Source organism: Lipotes vexillifer, unplaced genomic scaffold (assembly GCF_000442215.2).
Source record: "Lipotes vexillifer unplaced genomic scaffold, Lipotes_vexillifer_v1.1 scaffold422, whole genome shotgun sequence".
Lineage (NCBI taxonomy): Eukaryota > Metazoa > Chordata > Mammalia > Artiodactyla > Lipotidae > Lipotes > Lipotes vexillifer.
In genome coordinates, this window is record NW_006779087.1 from 2,709,097 (window position 1) to 2,727,235 (window position 18,139).

The 18,139-nt window shown below is 42.5% G+C and overlaps 1 protein-coding gene across 1 annotated transcript in view; it reads left to right on the top strand.

Annotated features, from left to right (window-relative positions):
- SCN8A (sodium voltage-gated channel alpha subunit 8) overlaps window positions 1-18,139 on the top strand; it is a 116,960-nt gene that overhangs the window by 6,698 nt on the left and 92,123 nt on the right.

An 18,139-nucleotide genomic window follows, 5' to 3' on the forward strand; every position in this document is an offset into this window, starting at 1 on the left:
AAATGGGTTTCCTGGGGCTTCCCTGGGGGCGCAGTGGTTGGGAGTCCGCCTGCCGATGCAGGGGACACAGGTTCGTGCCCCGGTCCCGGAAGATCCCACATGCTGCGGAGCGGCTGGGGTCGTGAGCCATGGCCACTGAGCCTGTGCCTCCGGAGCCTGTGCTCCGCAACGGGAGAGGCCACAACAGTGAGAGGCCCACGTACAGCAAAAAAAAAAGAAAAGAAAAGAAATGGGTTTCCTGACATTTTAGGGGATTTTCGGAGGGCTGAATTACTTTTGGTAAGTGCCACCAGTCTTAACTCTCCTCTTGTAGATCCTTAGAATCAGCAGGGACTTTATCAAAGACCATTAGGTAATAGCCTCTACCTAGTGCTCTTCTTGATTTATTGGTATCAAGTCTTTATTATACAAAGGATGTTATTTCCTGAATATTCGAAGTTGTTCTGTCATACCTACCTTTATTAAGTGTTTTGCTTGTTTCTCGTCTGTGGGAGTTGTGTTACCCTCCGTGTATTAACCGACTCTAAAGGAAGTGAGAGAAGCTGACATGGGGTATATACCAGTTTGGGTTTGTCTCATATAAAATATGATCTATGTATTCAACAAATACTTCTTGAGTACTTCCTATGTGTGAGACCTTGGGGGTATTGGGCTCTCTTGGGGGGATCACAGATTAATAAAGTCCATTTTTGACCCTTACATAGCTTATAACATGGTAGTGTGTGGGGTGGTATTACTTTTGATAAGGGGGCCTCAGAAAGGGCCTTATTACTTCATAGTAGGCATAATATTTGGATTTTAGAAAAGAGAGATAGACTGAAACATTCTAGGCAGAAAGAACAATATAAACAAAGGCTCAGAAACAAGGGCATAGGACAATGTAAGAGAAAGCTAAATAGTCTAATTTGACTGGAATTTGGGGAGTTGGGTGATGAGTCTGGGAAGGGAGTGCTGGAGCCAAGTCATGGAGGACTTACAGTGTTAGACTGAGAAGTCTGGTCTTCACTTAATAAGCAATAGAGAACTACTGAAGCCTTCTTTTAAAAAAATAAATTTATTTATTTTTGGCTGTGTTGGGTCTTCGTTGCTGCGTGAGGGCTTTTCTCTAGTTGTGGTGAGCAGGGGCTGCTCTTTGTTGCGGTGCGCGGGCTTCTCATTGCGGTGGCTTCTCTTGTCGCGGAGCGCGGGCTGTAAGCACGTGGGCTCAGTAGCTGTGGCTCATGGGCTCTAGCGTGCAGGCTTAGTAGTTGTGGCACACGGGCTTAGTTGCTCCGCGGCATGTGGGATCTTCCTGGACCAGGGCTCGAACCCGTGTCCCCTGTATTGGCAGGCGGATTCTCAACCACTGCGCCACCAGGCAAGCCCTACTGAAGGCTTTTGAATGGGAGTAAGGATATGTGATCAAAGTTGTGTTTTGAGGAGGTGAATATGGCAGTGATGTGTGGGATAAACCAGAGAGAAGGAGAACTGGGACAGAGCAGCCGGCTCTGAAGTAGTGGGAGGGTCTGAACTGTGGTGGTGGAAGTGAAAAGTGAGGGGCATAGGTGACGTCGGAGGTGCTGCAGAGATAAATTGATAGGAATTTGTGACTGATTGTAGAAGCTTAAGGAAGGAGTTGAGGGTTCAGTCCTTCATTTGATAATTTGATCAATTGTTATTGTTTTCTTTATACCCAGGTTCTGTTCCGTACCCTTGGGAACAAAGCAGGCAAGCTCTGTATACCACTCCTGGAAGTCAGTGTTTGTTGGGGGAGACAGATAATAGACAAGTAAAGAAATAAAATTATTGCAGATAACAATAGGTACATTAATGAATTTAATATAGTCCAGGTACCTTAAAGATTATGGTGCTGTAACTTGGTACAGAGACCCAAACGTGGAGAGTGCAGAAGAGTCAAAGGCTACACGCTCTCTTAAATATTCAGTGTCTTAAATATGCTTTTAGCAAGTACTAAGTTATAATCTTTAAAAGGACCCATACCACAGGTATTCTGAGTTGTTTAAAAGTCAGTATTGTCACTCCACTGAGTTTGCCAATCTTAGATTTTTACATAGGCAGGAGATCAATACATTTCAACATTAGTGTGAGCTACAGGGGCACCTGTAGATAAACCTAGCATTTTCCCCAGAAAAGAACCTCAGGTCTTCTCTAGTCCTTGTACAGGTCCTAATTTGCAGTTCCAAGGTTCTGAGCCACATAGCGTATAAGAGACAACTTTTACCTGAATTCTTTTTTTTTTTTTTTTTTTTCACCGTTGTGGCCTCTCCCGTTGCGGAGCACAGGCTCTGGACGCGCAGGCTCAGCGGCCATGGCTCACGGACCCAGCCGCTCCGCGGCATGTGGGATCTTCCCGGACCGGGGCATGAACCCGCGTCCCCTGCATTGGCAGGCGAACCACTGCGCCACCAGGGAAGCCCTTACTTGAATTCTTGGGTGTGTATTATTAGCTAATCACCAGAGCCATAACATTACGCTGACTGGTAATTTTAGGAATTAATCTCTGATGGTTTCTCCAGGGTGTAGTTTATGAAATCTTTTTATTCTATTAAGAAGTAACCTGTTGGGGAATTCCCTGGTGGTGCAGTTGTTAAGAATCTGCCTGACAATGCAGGGGACACGGGTTCGAGCCCTGGTCCAGGAGGATTCCACATGCCGAGGAGCAACTAAGCCTGTGTGCCACAGCTACTGAAGCCCGCATGCCTAGAACCCGTGCTCTGCAACAAGAGAAGCCACTGCAATGAGAAGCCCACGCACCTCAACGAAGAGTAGCCCCCACTCACCGCAACTAGAGAAAGCCCACGTGCAGCAGCAAAGACCCAATGCAGCCAAAAATTAAAAATAAATAAATAAGTTTATTTAAAAAAAAAAAGAATTAACCTGTTGAATGGGATATTTAATAATGACCGTATGAATGTTGGAGGATTCTCAAGATTACAGTGATATTGATCATCTTCTCACTATAATTAGCCATATTTTAAATCCATTCATAGTAAAAGAGAGTAAGACTGTGACATCATTATACAGGGATTGACTGATTCCAAATTCACATGAGTTGTAAATTCTTTATATTATAACCCTGTTTGACACAATTCAAGATTAGGATTTCCCCATTATATGGCATTTTCTGTCAACTGATTCTAGGAAAATTTTTGATACCTGTTCTGAAAAGGCACTCCTGTTCCAGACACTTTGAGTCTACAAAGTTTGGCCTATGGAATGAATTTTGAATAAAATATTCCTCCCATTTCAGAGGGTAAGGTACCCAACCCATCTGCTGTTCAATGTCAATCCCTCTCCCTGTGCCTTTGAGCCCATCCATGCCTCCCAGCTTTCTCTAGCACTTCACTCTCTCAGTTATCCCCTCTCTTTTCTGTACTTTCTATCTTTCCCTTTCACAGTGGTTCTTCCCCTCAGCCTATAAACATACTAAAAGCCTCTCCCATCTTAATGAGCCCACTCTTGACCCCATATCTCCAGCAGGTATAATCTCTCTTCTCATACCATTGAAGCTTTTAAAGAGTAGCCGTTGCTCACCCTCACCACCTACACATCTCCCACCCACTCCTCCATCCTTGCAGCTGACTCTGCATCCTCCCTGCTCTACTAGCAGTCTCAATATAAGATCCTCCAGGATCTCAAGTTGCCAAATCTAATGGACATTTTTTCAGTTCTTATCTCACTGAACCTCTCTGCTGTATTTGACACTGTTTATTACTCCCTGATTCTTGGCAGTTCTTCACTTCCTTGGCCTAATTCTCTTTCCATCTCGGACTGTTCCTTGTCTTTCCTTCATTTCTTCCACCTTTTCTTTAAATGTTGACATTCCCACAGGTTCAGTCCTTGACCTGTGTTCCTCTCATTTGGCAAATTCTCCCTGGCTGATCTTATCCATTCTCTCACTACTCTTGGATGTGTATCTCCAGCCTAGAGCACTCCTTAAATATTCAGTGTCTTGCCAGGCATCTCTATCTGGACTTCCCATAGGTAACTCAGTGTATTCAAAATTGAACTCGTTTTCTCCCCTCAAACCTACTTACTTCATCTGCTACTTTAGTTGAGGATACCACCCAAATTCTAGGTATCATTATTGACTCTCCAATTTTCTGCAGTCCTTGAGGATCACTTAGGAAGCTATCAGTCAATGTTGCACATTTTTACAAGTAAGAAAAAATTGTGGCTCAGAAATGTTAATTTGCCGTTGAAATTCCCTCACCTAGTGTGTGGTAAAGCCAGGTTTCAGTTCCCGGGATATGTGAATTTAATACTCATGGTCTTTCTACCATATCATGCTGTCTCTATAGAGTATATTGCAGGGTGATTTTTGGGTTTTGTTTTTTACTGTCATTTTTAGATAATTTCTGTCATTGTGCACTGCCTCAATATGAATATAGTATGGGTCTTTTTTTAAGTTCATTTGTTGCATATCATATCTTCAGCATGGTATCTAAGATGTAGAAAAGATGAAAAGACTTTTCAAACTAAAATTAATGAAATTTTATGGGTGGATGAGCTAAAGAGTGGAAAAGGTCGATTAGACACCTAGCATAAAGTTGGATATAGTTATAAGTTAGTTGATTTTAGCTGCATCATTGCCTTATGACTACGAGATTCATTCATACATTCAACGAATATGTATGAACTGTCTACCTTGTACCAGATGGGCATCATATTACATCTTCTGCTTGCTAAGCTAAGAAAGTCACAGTAGTTGGAGATATATCCCTGCCTTTAAGGATCTCAGGGTCCAGTGAGAGTTACTGATGTATAAACAGAATGACAATACTATGTTAAGTGCTCTAACAGAAGTGTTGTGGGAACACACAGGAAGGAAGGATAATTCTGGTTGAGAGAGTTGAATGGAGAGGAGGTGATACTTGAGCTGTACCTTGAAGTATTAAAGTATGGTTAAAAAACATTTCATCTGTTAAAGAGAAGAAAGAGTAGTTTGGGTATAAAGAACAGTACACGAAAAGGCAGAGAGGTGTGCAAAACGTTGAAGTGTTTAAAACCATGAGTTTCATTGTGACTGGAGCATGGGGCTTGGTTTGGTAAGAAGGGCGATAAAGGAGAGAGGCAGGTTGGATCCCACTGTGTGCATTCAGCAGTTTTTTTGTTTTTTTTTTTCTCCTGCTTCCAGAGTTCTCAGGTCTGAAGTAACCTCTGGGGCCCATTTTGAGCCAGTGCAGCTGTACTGTGACTTTGGTCCTAGTGACTTTGGACTCTTGGACTAGCTTATGCACAAGTGTCCTACTGGTTTATGTCAAGTGTGTGAATACTAAGTAACTTGAATATTACCCCTTAGTCCCCTCTGCTACCCCGCCTGTGGTGCCAAGGAGCAGAAGGAAGAGAGCAGCATCTGTGTGGCAGCGGCAGCGTTATCGTAATCGCATTTGTTGAGTCCTTCTTCTGTGCCAGGCACTGTAGGAAAAGGACTTTTTGTGATTTTTCACTTAATCCTCATAATCTGATGAGGTAGGTGCTGTCAATCATTATCACTGTTTTATCAATAAGAAAACTTAGCCTTAGCAACCTAAGTTGGTTGCCTAAAATCATGACAGCTAATAAGCAATGGAGCTGGGCCTTGAATCCAGGTCTTTGTGGCCTCAAAGCCCCTAAACCACTCTCCTCTGCTGCTTTCTAAGAGAAAGGAGGGTGAGAGTAAATTCTAGGATATGAGCACAGTGAAGAGAGGCATTAACATGCTTTACGTAATAAACCTGCCTTTTGCTTTACCCCTAGAGCAGCTGCAGGCTGGGTGCCCCCGAGGGGGTGAGGGCGGAGGAGATCAAAAGCAAACTCACAGTGAAGGGCAGTGAGGAGGGGTGGCCACGTAGGAGGTTCAGAGCCGCCCCGCCTTGGGGAGCAGCATATGCTGTTTCAGAGCTGAAGCAGCTGCTGTTCTGCCAGGTGTGGCTTCCTGTGACCAGGATGTGGGCAGGACGGGGGTGTCAGCTGCTCCAAATGTGGGCTGAAGGGCATGGGGTTGCAAGGTCAAACCAAATGAGGAAGTGTATGCAGAAGCAGTGGGAAACAGCAAAGCCACAGACAGATGGGGTGCTGGCATTATCTGCATCGAGCTTAACTTGGGGAAATACCATAAATAGCTGCTGTGAACTCTGTGGCATGTGCAAGGGCTTTCCTTTTCGCCAGAGTTAAAGGTATTAAGTAAAAAAGATTTCTTCATTGGTCTGAGGTTTGGACCACATGACCTGGTGTGCTGAAAAGAGTTCAGGACTCTGAGGAACCCTTCTATTCCCGTTCCCACCTCTGTGATCTCAGCTTAGGCAGAGCGCTCTGTGCTTGCTTTCTTATCTGTAAAGTGAGGAGTTAGACTCGATAAGTAGTTTTGAAGCTTTTTAAAAAATTGCAGTATTGTGTGATAATTAAGTGTAGGCTTTGGGGCTTCCCTGGTGGTGCAGTGGTTAAGAATCCGCCACCGCGGAGCGTGCAGGGAACACGGGTTCGAGCCCTGGTCCGGGAAGATCCCAGATGCCGCGGAGCAGCTAAGCCCGTGCGCCACAACTACTGAGCCTACGTTCTAGAGCCCGTGAGCCACAACTACTGAAGCCTGTGTGCCTGGAGCCCGTGCTCCGCAACAAGAGAAGCCCCCGCTCGCCGCAACTAGAGGAAGCCTGTGCGCAGCAACGAAGACCCAACGCAGTCAAATATAAGATAAATACAATAAATAAATTTATAAAGAAAAAAGGAATAGGCTTTGGAGTTAGACTGCCTTGGTTCAGTTCTAAGTTTTACCACTAAACAACTTTGTGGTCTTGCTACAATTTCATCATCTATAAAATGTACCTACCTCATCAAGTGGTGGCTGTGAGACAGACAGGTATTGTATAAGGCATCTCAGTAGGGTGCCTGCCGCATAGTACCTGCTTAATACATGCTAAGTGTTATTATTTCTTCAAATAGACTCAGAGGTACAATTATTAATGAATAAAAGGAATATAAATATGGGATTTAGAGGTCTCTCTTGTTCACTCCTCAGTGTAGTGGAATAGAGACTTGGAAGGTGAGGGCTCTAAATATATAGTTCAAACAGAAGTATAAGCCTAAATGAAAAAAAAAAATTGCCTGTGTCCTGATGTCCTGCTTTTTAGTTCAGTATTTCTAAGCTGGGTACCAGGACACAGGTACTCTGGAAATTCAGGCCAGTTGTGCCTTTGCTGGAGCCTTTCCTGGGACACATTGGGACTATAATTGTAATTTTACTTGAGGGACCCACTGAGCAGATTAGCATTAAGAAAGGCATCAGGACTCCTTTTCAACCGGGTGCAGTCATTTTGACAGTGCAGGTCATTTATTTCTGAGCAGCTTCCTAGTCTGAGGTAGAATCTATTTAGATGTAGCATCAAGTTTTCTATATTGAAACAGGGAAAACTTGAAAGGACATTTATTTGTTGCCTGCTGTATTGGCTGTATAGTTACGTAGAAGCGAATGCCAAGAACTGTAGCCATTGATTAGTGGACAACTGGCTACTGCTCTTACCGCTGTTATAGCTGTTTTTCAGATCAGCTGTATTTGTGCTGTTATTGGGAAGAAGAGTACTTCTCTGTGCATGCGCACACTCTGAACCCAGTAGGCAGAGAGGGTTTGCCCCCGTAGAAGGTACCAGAATTAAGAATTGATAGTTAGGCAGGAAAGAGCTAAGAACTACTGTAAGTCAAATGAGCTAGTTGCCTGGTTCAGAAGAGGTGACATAGGTCTGGGAGAAAAAGGTATATATATATGTATATATTAGGTTTAGCAGGCAAGAATTTAAGGCTAGAAGTCAGCTAAAACTGAGAGGGTCAGGCAATTTCAGAAGTCCGAACAGTTAGGATCTAGGGTCCAAACCCTGGGGAGATAGTCATAAATTAGTGTCGATAAGAGTTACAGCCGGACGGAGCCAAAGGGTATTGGCTCCCAACTGCCCCCTTGTAGATTAGCTCAATCCCTGAGCCCCTAGGTGTTCATTATAGCTGGAAGGTCATCAGATGCCTGCGGGTTACCTTCGCCCCAACTGAAATGATGACCTCTCAGGGGAGGGAGAACTTGGTTGGGTGGAGAAGTGCTCTCCTGGGCCTTGTGTCCCACAGCAAACCGGGAGCTGGGTAATAAAACCTTTCCCTAAGAAGCTTTCTGTTCTGTGATATACTCCACCCCTGCATTGAGTACTCTTCCCTGTAATGTCCTTTCATATTTATCCACCCTTTATTACTTTAATTTGTACATTCTGTATGACTGAAAAGCTTAATCCAGTCCTGGGGTGAGGGTGGGGAAATGCTCACGAGTTGGCTGCGTGCAGTACTTTGGTAACTGTGTACCTTTATTGTATTGTGTTTGCAGTGTGCTAGGATTTGTTTGGCATGAGTGTGAATGAGCTCGCACCTGGCCTTGCACAATGTCCCTGCTCCTTACTGTAGACTGGAGAGAATATCTCTTACCCCGCGTTAGCGATGGCAAAGCTCCCCCATCGTGTGCTCCAAGCCCCACATTGCTAATTAGAAATGAAAAGCCTGTGCTTTTTTTTTTTTTTTTTTTTTTTCCTTCTCTTTTTGCCGTACGCGGGCCTCTCACTCTTGTGGCCTCTCCCGTTGCGGAGCACAGGCTCCGGACGCGCAGCCTCAGCGGCCATGGCTCACGGGCCCAGCCGCTCCGCGGCATGTGGGATCCTCCCGGACCGGGGCACGAAGCAGTGTCCCCTGCATCGGCAGGTGGACTCTCAACCACTGCGCCACCAGGGAAGCCCGAGCCTGTGCTTTTCAGAAGGCTCATCTTGTGCCGCATGACACATTTGTTAATACTCCATGCCATAACTTGTGAAGAGCTGTTCCACCGCTGCTAATGGGCCTTTTGCTCACACACATTCAGTGGTTGTTGTTATAAACTGATATTTTCCCTTGGGCCATAAACCACAATTCAATTTCAATTTCTCTTTTAACTCATTTACTTCACAAAGATCTAATTTAAGACAGATTAGGTAGAATATTATTGGTCTTCATGAGTACCAAGTGACTGTTGCTTAAGAAATATTCTCGTAAGAATCCAAAGCTTGCTGTCCTTCCCATTCCTCCTGAGCTTTAAAGGATCTGGTGTTGGAGCACAGTATCGAATAAGGGACGAATCTTCTTTTCTGGATTCTTACCAGCAGTTTAACAATGATTACTGAGATTTAAATCAGCCATGTGTATGACTTTAAAATGCTTCTGTATATATTTTTTTAGAAGTCAACCCATCACCAGTCATCCCTATCCATTCTCTCTCCCATAGTCTCTGTCCTGCTAAGAACAGGGGGTATAAGTAGGGGATATAGGGCAGGGAAAAAGCAGCCTGTGGTACAGTTCTGTCTGGTACACTTCTGCCCCATGCTGCCCCTTGCCCACATAAGTATAGTTGTCAGGATAGTATTAAGCACTGTTGACCATGGACTTGACAGAGTTTCAGTTGAAGGAGCAAAATAAATAACTCAGGAGAGTTCTACCAAGAGGTAATGTGAAGGAATGAATAATCGTAGGTTTTCTCCTCAAAAGTATGGTTTGCTGCTTTGTTGCACTTAATATTGGATGCTTCTGTGTATTTTGTAAATTGTAGACTCACAGATGTCAGAGCTGGAAAGGACCTGGGCACGCCCATCAGGCAGCCCCCTCTCTCATGTTAGAGATGAGGAAAATGAGATCCAGAGAGCTGCAGGGGCTCCCCCAGGCCATATAGCCAGGTAGAGGCAGGTGAAGGAGGACAACCTATGTGTTTTAATACCTGACAGGTGATGTGGCAGTTCTCAAATCCTGATGAGCACAGATTCCTCTGCAGCTTGTTTATCAGAACCTCTGAGGTGGGACTTGTGAATCTGCTTTTTTTTAAAGCTAATCAGATCATTCTTAAGCAACCAGTCTGGTTTAGGTCAGAACTGGTGTTAGTATATAACAGGGATTAGCCAACCTTGACCCCTGGCCCAGATCAGCTCTGCCATTTGCTTTTGTACAGCCCGTGAGTTAAGAAGAAGGGTTTTCACGGGACTTCCCTGGCGGCCCAGTGGTTAGGACTCCGCGCTTCCACTGCAGGGGGCACAGGTTCCATCCCTGGTTGGGGAACTAAGATCCCACAAGCCTCATGGTGTGGCTGAAAAAAAAAAAAAAGAAGGGTTTTCACATTTTTAAAGGGTTGGGGAAAAGTCAAGAGCATAATAATATTTTGTGATATGTGAAAATTTTATGAAATTAAAATTTCCTTGTCTGTAAATAAAGTTTTATTTGAACACAGCCACTCTTATTTGTTTACGTATTGTCTGTGGTTACTTTTGCAACTACAGTGGCAGGTTGTTGGCAACAGGGGCTGTATGGCCCATAGAACCTATAATATTTGCTATCTGACCCTTTACAGAAAAGGTTTGCTGACCCCTGATATATATTATTCTCTCTCTCAGATAAGCACTGCAAGCCCCAGTGTTAAAAGGAGATTCCTAAGCTTTGAGAACTTGTGTTGGTCCAAACAGCATCTTGCTTTATGCAAAAGATGAAGTTTGAAAAACTGCATATGAATTAAGCATATGTAAATCTAATTATTTTAACGATAAAGTATGTTTTATTGTAATACAACTTGCTGCTTGAAGTATGGAGGATTCACCTTCGTTTCTGGAGGTTTAGTGAAAGCTAGATGTTTATTTCTCTTTGAATAGAAAAAATATCTCCTGTTTTTATACTTGATAAAGATAGAGGTGTAAATATTTAGAAAGGAGTGATGATAAACTATTCTGTATACAGTATTCAGTATCCAAATTAATTATGAAATTTCTGCTTCACACATAAAATGTCCTTTATACCTACAAAACCATCGTTTTAAAATTCACTAAAAAGACCTACTTTCCCTCAGGATCATCAGTCTCTTTCTTGCCAACTCAGCACTGTACTCATTCAGAATCCTAGCTGCCCCCTAGGTTTTCTTCAACCAAAGGCCTAACAACTTCAGTTTCCTAACGTCTTCCTTTTCCTTTTCCTCTTCTCCTTTTCCCTCACCTCAGACATACAAGCATTTTTGTTCAGTCACCAAGCAACAGGCATTTATCGAGCATCTGCTCCATGCCAGGCGCTGTGCAGGCTCTGATTCTGAGATAGGAAACACCCTCAGTGGTTCCTCTAGACCTATCTTTCCATCATGACCAAACTAAAAGGTGAGAAATTGGGAAGGTGCAGAGTTTGTTAACTTTTAAAAACCCTGTTGCCTGTCTTCTTCTAAGGCAGGTAGGTGACTTTGTAAAGGCCCAGCCTGGTGGTTTTAGATCCTGGGGCACGGGCCAGTGCTTCGCGTGGTTGCTGAGGCTTTTATGCAGTGTACCCCAGGGGCTCAACTTGCTCATTCACCAGAGACTCCATCCCCCACACCAGGTTCATTCTCTGCCATATCCCCATTGAACTGCCTCTCGATCTGGCACAATAGGAGCTGTAAAGAGGCTCTAAACTTGGAATAATATGTTGCTCCCTGCTGCCTGACCTTTGATAGGTGGTGTCCCTCTCCTGAGCTTTTGTGAAATGCACAGAGGATAATAGTCCCTCCTTCACACATACTTCATGGGGATATTATGAGGTTGAATGAGGAGGTTATTTAAAAGGCTTGGCATTTTCAGAGAGGGGGTTTTGGGAAAGTGCAGGGCTCTTTGTTTCTTTGGGAAAAGCCAAAATATGGAAGAGCCAGTAGCTCAGCCCTTGACCTCTTTCAGCCTAACCCCAAGTCTACTACTTGCTCTTGCTTTTAGGATTAGTCTTTCCCTGCAGCGTGCCGCACTGGAACCAGTCCCTTCTAGTACAGGAAGAATATTATTGCAGTGCATTCTCACACTGGGGATGGTGCATTGAGCATTTCCAGGATGTATGTGGCTCGGTACCAGCACTGCTTTTCTACTGTGGAGAGACTGGTGTGGCTCTGTCAGATTAGGAAAGGAAAGAGCAGAAGATGAGGAGACAGGAACTTTGAAAAATCTGCCAGCAACCGTTTATTGGGAGTGCTTGGGTTGAGCATTATATTGGAGCTGTGGGAGGTAGTGTGAGGAGTGAGGTTGGTTCCTGCTCTCCAAGAGCTTGAAACTTAGTTCTAGGAGTAGGTGGGGAGGGTGGAGGGGAGGGTACAAAAAGAGCTGGGAGAATAGTGAAAGACCCAGACTCTGCGTGAAGAAAAGGGGGAGCTCAGAGTAACTGGAAATATACCACAAAAAGTGGGACCTCAGTACCAAATTCAAAATATCGCTGACCTCTGTGGGAAGGAGAGTGTGTATTTGGCAAGGAGTGCAGAAAGGAGCAGTATTGGTGAGGCATTATTTCCTAGGCTAACTGCTGGGTGCATAAATGTTCGTGGTATCGTTCTTTAGAACTTTTTATATGTCTTATACCTCTTACATGGTTCATTTTTGTGTGTGTTTTTCTGGTGTTTTGTTTTCATTGAGATACAGTTCACAAGCTAGAAAATCCACCATTTTAAAGTGTACAGTTCATTGGCTTTTTGTTCACAAGGTTTGCAGGCATTACCACTATCTAGTTTCACAACACTTTCATCACCCTAGAGAGACCCATCTGCAGCGAGTTCCTAATCCCCTCTCCATCCAGCCCTAGGCAGCCACTAACCAACTTTCCATCAGGATTTGCCTATTCTGGACATTTCATGTAAACGAAATCGTACAACGTGTGGCCTTTTGTGTCTGAACTCTTTTCAAGATTTTGCAAGGCCATGTTGTAGCATGTATAAACACTTAACTTCTCTTTCTTTTTTTCTTGGTTGGCCCAGATGTCCTTATTTTTCAAAAACCTCCTTAAATCTTTCTGAAGTTCAGAATGGGTTGGGAACCACTTTTAGCTATTACTATTCTTAATTCTATTATTTGGCTTGGAATAAAACTGACTTTAAAAAATGTATCAATAACACCTTACTGGGCACTTTTCAGGTAATAATGTACAGTTGACCCTTGAACGATGCAGGGGTTAAGGCCATGGACCCTCAGCATAGTTGAAAATCCACATATAATTTCTAGCCAGCCCTGCAAACATGCAGTGTCCCCCACACCAGCGGTCCCTTAGTGTCTGCGGTTCTTCTGTACCTGTGCTTCCGCAGCCACTCGTGTAGTTCTGTAGGATTTACTATTGAAAAAAATCCATGAACAGGTGGACCTGAGCAGTTCAAACCCATGTTGTTCAAGGGTCAATATATTTTTATTGTGGTAAACTATACATAACACAAAATTTACTGTTTTAACCATTTTTAAGTGCACAATTCAGTGGTATTGAATACATCCACCATGTTGTACAACCATCGCCACTATCCATTTCCACAAATTTTTTTATCATCCCAAACAGAAACTTTGCCCATTAAACAATAACTCTCCATTCCTCCTGCCTGAGGGCCCCTCATAAACTCTATTCTACTTTCTGTCTCTATGAATTTGCTAATTCTAGATACCTCAGATAAGTGGAATCATATAACATTTGTCCTTTTGTGTCTGGCTTATTTCACTTAGCATAATGTCTTCCAGGTTCATCTATGTTGTAGCATATGTCAGAATTTCAATCCTTTTAAGACTGGAGAGTATCCTGTTATATGGATATATGCCACATTTTGTTTACCTGTTTGTCAGTTGATGGGTTGTTTCCACTTTTGCAGTATTTTGAATGGTGCTTTTATGACCATCCATGTATATATACATTTTTGTGTGAACCTGTTTTTAGTTCTCCTGGATATATAGCTAGGAGTGGAATTGCTGGGTCATGTGGTAACTCACTGTTTAACTTTTGAGGAACTGCCAACTGTTTTCCAAAGTGCATTAACAATTTTATATTCCTGCCAGTAATATATGAGAGTTCCAATTTCTTCATATGCTTGCCAGCATTTGTTATTTTCCATGTTCTTTTTTAAAATTATTACCATCCTAGTGGATGTAAAGAGGTATCTCGTTGTGGTTTTATTTGCATTTACCTAATGACTAATAATGTTGAATATCTTTTCATGTGCTTATTGGCTGTTTGTATATCTGCTTTGTAGAAATGTCTATTCAAATCCTTACCCATTTTTAACTTGGATTATTTGTCTTTTTACTGTCTACTCAATAGGTTTTTTTTTTTTTTTTTTTTTTTTTTTTTAAATCTATTCTGGCTGCTAAACCCTTATTAGATACATGATTTGCAAATATTTTCACCCATCCTTTGGGTTGTCTTTCCACTTTCTTAATAGTGTCATTTGCTGCACAAAAATTTTGAATTTTGATGAAGTCCAGTTTATCTATTTTTTTCCTTGGTTGCTTGTGCTTTAGGTGTCACATCTGTGACACCATTGCCTAATCCAAAGGTATAAAGATTTACACCTATGTTTTCTTCAATGAGTTTTATAGTTTTAGCCTTTACATTTAGGTCTTTGATCCATTTTGAGTTAATTTTCATATCGGGTGTGAGATAGAGATTCAGATTCATTCTTTTGCATGTGGTTATCAAGTTGTCCCAGCACCATTTATTGAAGACTGCTCTTTCCCCTTTAAATTGTCTTGGAACCCTTGTCGGAAATCAATTGACTATGGATGTATGGGTTTATTTCTGGACTCTCAATTCTATCCTATTGATGTGTTTGGCTATCCTCATGTTAGTACCACAGTTTTGATTATTATAGCTTTGTGGTAAGCTTTGAAATGGAGAAGTGCGGGTCTTCAACTTTGTCCTTATTTTTCAAGATTGTTTTGGCTATTTTGGTTCCCTTAAATTTCTATACAGATTTTAGGATCAGCTTGTTAATTTGTGCCCAAAAAGGCAGTTGAAATTTTGATAGAGATTGCATTGAACCATAACAATATTAAGTCTTGCAATCCATGAGTGCAAGATGTCCTTCCATTTATTTATGGCTGTTTCAATTTCTTTTAATGATGTTTTATAGTTTTCAGTGTGTGAGTCTTATACTTCTTTTGTTAAATTTATTCCTAGTTGTTTTATTCTTTTGGACGCTCATGTAAATGGAGTTGTTTTCTATCTTTTTTTTTCTTTTTATAGTTTTTTAAACATTTATTTATTTAATTTATTTTTGACTGCATTGGGTCTTCGTTGCTGTGCACGTGGGCTTTCTCTAGTTGCGGCGAGCGGGGGCTATTCTTCGTTGCGGTGTGCGGGCTTCTCATTGCGGTAGCTTCTCCTGTTGCGGAACACGGGCTCTAGGCACACAGGCTTCAGTAGTTGTGGTGTGCGGGCTCAGTAGTGGTTCGCAAGCTCAGTAGTTATGGCTCGCGGGCTCTAGAGTGCAGGCTCAGTAGTTGTGGCAGACGGGCTTAGTTGCTCCTCGGCATGTGGGATCATCCTGGACCAGGGCTCGAACCTGTGCCCCCTGCATTGGCAGGTGGATTCTTAACCACTAAGCCACCAGGGAAGCCCCATAGCATTGTTTTCTTAATTTCATTTTCAGATTGTTTATTGCTAGTATATGGAAATACAACTGATTTTTATATGTCGGTCTTGTGTCTTGGAACCTTGCTGAACTTGTTTATGAGCTCTGATAGTTTTGTGTGTATGTATTCCTTAGGGTTTTCCATATACAAGATCATTTCATCTGCAAAGAGAAATAGTTTTTCTTGCTTAATTGGCTTGTCTAGAACATCTAGTATAGTGTTGAATGGAAGTGGTGAGAGTGGAATCCTTGTTCCTCGTTTTAGGGAGAAAGCTTTTAGTCTTTTAACATTAAAAATGATGTTAGCTGTGGATTTTTCATAGATGCCCTTTATCAGGTTAAGGAAGTTCCCTTCTATTTCTAGTTTGTTGAATGTTTTTATTATGAAAGAGTATTGGATTTTGTCAAATGTTTTTTCTGCATCTATTGAGATGATCATGCAGTAATTATGCTTTATTTTATTAATATGTTATATTACATTGATTTTCTTATGTTAAATCATCTTTGCATTTCTGGGATAAATCTCACTTGGTCGTGGTGTATAATCCTTATTTTATATGCTACTAGATACTGTTGGCTGGTATTTTGTTGTATCTATATTCATAAGGGATATTAGTCTATAGTTTTCTTTTCTTGTAATGCCTTTGTATGGTGTTGTATCAAGGCAATACTGACCTTACAGAATGAGTTGGGAAGTGTGCCCTTTTCTTCTATTCTTTGGAAGAATTTGTGAAGGATTGGTGTTAATTCTTCTTTAAACATTTGGTAGCATTCATCAGAGAAGCCATCTGGTCCTGGACTTTTCTTTGTGAGGGTTCATTTTTTTAATGCAAGGTGCAGAAGAGTATTTATGGTAGAATCCCATTTGAGAGAGAGAGAAGGAGAGTCTTTTTAAGGCTATATTTATGTTACATTAACACAGAAAAGTTTTGAAAAGATATACAAGCAGCAAAGGTTATCGCTGGGTAATGAGATGGAACTTGTCTTCTCTTCCTTTTTTTTTTTTTTTTTTTTTTTTTTTTTTTTTTTTTTTTTTTTTTTTGCGGTACGCGGGCCTCTCACTGCTGTGGCCTCTCGCGTTGCGCAGCACGGGCTCCGGACGCGCAGGCTCAGCGGCCATGGCTCACGGGCCCAGTCGCTCCGCGGCATGTGGGATCTTCCCGGACCGGGGCACGAACCCGCGTCCCCTGCATCGGCAGGCGGACTCTCAACCACTGCGCCACCAGGGAAGCCCGTCTTCTCTTCCTTTTTTTATGATTATGAACGTGTATTGCTTTAAATTAAAAAACAGAACAAAACCAAAAACCTACTTAAAATGGCTAGCGTTTGACCGTTTGCTTTTTTCAACTGCACGGTGAGGTGCTAGGGCTGTGTACTTGCCACTGACCTTGTGTCCTTAGGAACTCAGTCGAGTAGGCCCCTACATCTCTCTCCAGCTTCACAGTCTGCTGCTCCCCCTCTCTATTTTATCCTCCATCAACACTGAATTACTTATCAATTCCCTGAAAACACCCACAGTTCTGTGCTGCTGTGCCTTTGTAATCCTATGTTGGTCCCTTTCCTTGCCAACCCTTCCTCCTTTATCTGCCCAATTAATCTCTCTTAATCTCCGCTTATCCTTTAAAACCCTTTCCAAATGTTTAGTTACCTGCCTTTGTGAACACCTCCCAACCCACTCTCTTCCCTTGCATTTCCCACCCAAGGGGGGAAAAATCTCTCTCTCCCGCTGCCTCATACATTACGCATATTTTTGTTACTGAACTTTGTATTTACCCTGCATCATAATTACTAGTTCACATATATGTCTTCCCTAAAAGTACAATTTTATTCGATCTTGTATCCAAGGAGCTTAGCACAGTGCTTGGCACAAAACATGCTCAAAAAGATCTTAATTGAATTGAGGTCACGTGGCAGGAAAAGGCATTCTGGGTAGGATGAGCAATGAGAGCCAAGACCAAAGTTTAAATGACTATAACCTGTACTGGGGTGGCAAGACAGGAGGATTCATGCCAGGAATGTAGTCGAATGATTTTGGCAAGGCTGATAATGGAGGCTCTTAAAAGCCAGACAGAGTAGACTTGGTAGGTAAATACTGGTGGAATGAAGAACCCTCCTCACCTCCTTTGAGTTTTTGCTCAAATCTCTCTTCTCGGTAGGCTTACCCTGACCACCTGAGAGGGATAGACTCAGAGTTTGGGGTTGATAGATGCAAACTATTACATTTAGAATGGATAAACAGTAGGGTCCTATTGTGTAGCACAGGGAACTATATCCAGTCTCGTGGGATAAACCATAATGGAAAAGACTGTATAAAAACAAAAGAATGTGTGTATGTGTGTAACTGAGTCACTTTGCTGTACAGCAGAGATGAGCACAACATTGTAAATCTACTATACTTCAAAAAAATACCCAAACCAGTCATCTCTCCATTCACGCCATCCCCTGACCCCTGCACTCTAGAGCTGCCTTTCCCTTATCTTCTTCCTTTTTCCATAGCACTTATCACATTTGGTGTAATTTACTTACTCATTATGTTTTTTATTTATTATCTGTCTCCCCCCTTAGAGTATAAGCTCCTCACACTAGGGTGGCCTTGTTTACTGATGCTTCCCAAGCACCTAGAACGTTGCCTGGCATACAGTAGGCACTGAGTAAATATTTGTTGAGTGAATGAATCCTAAATTAATAAACTTAGGGCTTCCCTGGTGGCGCAGTGGTTGAGAGTCCGCCTGCCGATGCAGGGGACAC